The sequence below is a fragment of the Colius striatus genome, chromosome 28 (genome assembly GCF_028858725.1).
Source record: "Colius striatus isolate bColStr4 chromosome 28, bColStr4.1.hap1, whole genome shotgun sequence".
Lineage (NCBI taxonomy): Eukaryota > Metazoa > Chordata > Aves > Coliiformes > Coliidae > Colius > Colius striatus.
The window spans coordinates 2,520,648-2,523,147 of NC_084786.1; the positions used below are offsets into that span (position 1 = coordinate 2,520,648).

General features: G+C 74.4%; 1 non-coding gene across 1 annotated transcript; it reads left to right on the forward strand.

The window, feature by feature from the left end:
- Nucleotides 1–2,111: 2,111 nt before the first annotated feature.
- Nucleotides 2,112–2,264, forward strand: LOC133628246 (5.8S ribosomal RNA). The gene has a single exon (XR_009820628.1). It is a non-coding gene; the product is annotated as a 5.8S ribosomal RNA (ribosomal RNA).
- The last annotated feature ends 236 nt before the right edge of the window (nt 2,265–2,500 follow it).

Genomic DNA, 2,500 nt, shown 5'->3' on the forward strand with positions numbered 1-2,500 from the left:
CGCCGCCGGTCCGAGCGGTGTCGGTCGGGAACGGGGTTGCCGCCGGGGCCTGTGTGTCGGCGCGCTCCCCGCCGGCCGAGCCCCCCGCCGCTCGGGCAGGGGGAGCTAAGCGGCAAACGGCGGCGGCGACGACGGCGTCGCCGGTCCAGGCCGTCGAGGGCGATGACGAGGGTTGAAGAGGGAGGAAGGGGTCCCCTTCAGGGTCCGGGAGGCGGCTCCCGCGACCCTCCCCGCAACGGGGCAGGCGTGCTGCGTAGCAGCGCCCCCCTGCCCAGTGGCCGAGTGGCCGGCCGTGCGAGGGTGCCAAGGGCTTTCCGGGCGTTCCGGAGCTGGTGGCTGCGTCGCCGAGGCGGGTACGGAGACGGCAGGGTTTCCCCCCGCGCCCTCCCCTCTCCTCCTCCCTCTTCCGAGGCAGGAGGTTTGTGGGGGGGCCGGAGGCGCTCGGCCGTGACCGATGCCGCCTGTTGGCGCGCGAGGTTCTCTTGCCGGGTCGCGTCCCGCGCGAGCGGGCGGCCCGAGCCACGGCCCTCATCCCGGGCGCAGCGCCGGGCTCACTGAGGGAAACCCCCGGGCCCCGGGAAAGAGGCCGTGGTGATGGCGGTGGATGTCGGGCGCGCCCCCGCGGGCGGACGCTCCCCCCGATGGTGGCAGCGGGAGGAGGCACCCCTGCGGGGCCCTTCAGGTCGTTTCCCTCACCCCAGGGCCAGGTACCTAGCGTCCGCGTTTCCGCGGCCTTTCCTCGGTCGCGGAGCCGGGCGGAGGTTTAAAGACTCGGGCGGCTCGATGCGTCCCGCAGGGGTCGGGACGGGCGGGGCCAACGACGGTGGCGTTTCGGTAAGGGGCGGGAGTCTCTCCCGTGTAGGCCCTTGTCTCGGCCGCCACCGCCGCCTGCCCGCGCTCGTCCCCGCGGGACGGTCGTGCCGGGGAGGGGTCCTCCTGCCCCCCCCTTTCCGCGGTCCGGTCTCGGCGCAGCGAGACCGCGGTGCGGTCGGCCGTGCCCGGCCTGCCTTCCTCTCGAAGCGGGCGTCCCCGGCTTGGAGCGCGGGCTCCTCTGCCGCGGGGTTGGCGAGTCCCCGTCGCTCCCCCTCGCCGCTGAGGCGGGGGGGAAAGGGGTTCGCCGGGAACGGCGCCTCGGGGTGCCGCGCTGCGCTCCGTTCTTGCTTCCCCGCCTCGGCGAGCGCTCTCGGTTGGTTTCCTTCCGCCAGCTGGCGTCCAGGGCGCGGTGCCCTCGGGCCCGGCGGTGGCGGCGCGACGCGCTCGGCCTGCCGATCCTTCGGCCGGTCGCTCGTCGCCGGCGGCGGCCGTCCCGGCCCCGGTGTCCCCCGTTCGTCACTTCCACGCCGCCTGTCCCTGCCGTTTCCGGGTGAAGCGGCCGCGTGCAGTCGGAGGCATTCCCCGTCCCGGTCTCCGTGCGGAAGCGCGGGGGGCGGGCGGCTGCCCTCCGTCTGAGCGCGCGTCCGTCTTTCTCCCGGAGAAGAGAGAGGAGAGGGCCGAGGCGAGAAGCGTCGACGGCGGTGGCCGGGGACAGGTGCGTGCCGTTCCGTCCCGGCGGCGGGCCTCCGTGCGAGGAGGCGGCCGTGCGGTCGGGCGCGCCGCCGTTTCGGGCTCCGGGGGCTCGCCACCTTGTGGCGTTGGCGCGGCGGCGGAGCTGCCGGCGCGTGTCGGCGAGCCACGGTGGAGGGAAGAGCCTGGCTGTCGTTAGCGCGGTGCCGCGGGGGCGGCCGTTTTTTCCCGGTCGAGGTTGGGCAAAGTCGGGCAGGGTCGGACGTTGCCGCCGCCTCCGCGTGGAGGCCGGGCCGAGCCCGGGCGCCTGGGCCGCCTCCGAAGGGATCTCCCGAGGTGTGCTTCTCCCCCCCAGGTCCTGGGGGGGGTCGGTCGGGAGCGCGGGCTCCCCGCCCTCGCCCTTCGGAGTTTTCTCGCTCCTTTTTTTCCTTCTCCGCTTGTGTTCGTACGGTCACGCGAGGCGTGGCCTCTCCGCTGCGGCCTTGGCTGGGCTGGCGCGAGCCAGCGAGCGGGGCCGCGGGCGGTGAGGCCCATCCTCAAAAGGGGGCCGCTCCGTGTGAGCGGTCCCCGGCTCCCCCGCGCGCGTGGGGCGGTGCCGAAAGCCAGACAACTCTTAGCGGTGGATCACTCGGCTCGTGCGTCGATGAAGAACGCAGCTAGCTGCGAGAATTAATGTGAATTGCAGGACACATTGATCATCGACACTTCGAACGCACTTGCGGCCCCGGGTTCCTCCCGGGGCTACGCCTGTCTGAGCGTCGCTTGACGATCAATCGCCGGCTGAGCCGCCGCCCCTGGCAAGCAGCGAGGGGCAGCGGTGGCAGCGGCGCGGCTGGGGTTGCCTCGCAGGTCCCCGTCGGCGGGCCTTCGTCCCCCTAAATCGAGACTCGGGGAGCGCTCCGAAGCTCCCCGCTCCCGGAGCGCCTGCTGGACGGAGTTCGTCCCGCCGGGGCCGCCAGGGTGTCGTTCGGGCCGGTCGGGCCCGGCGCGGCGGTGG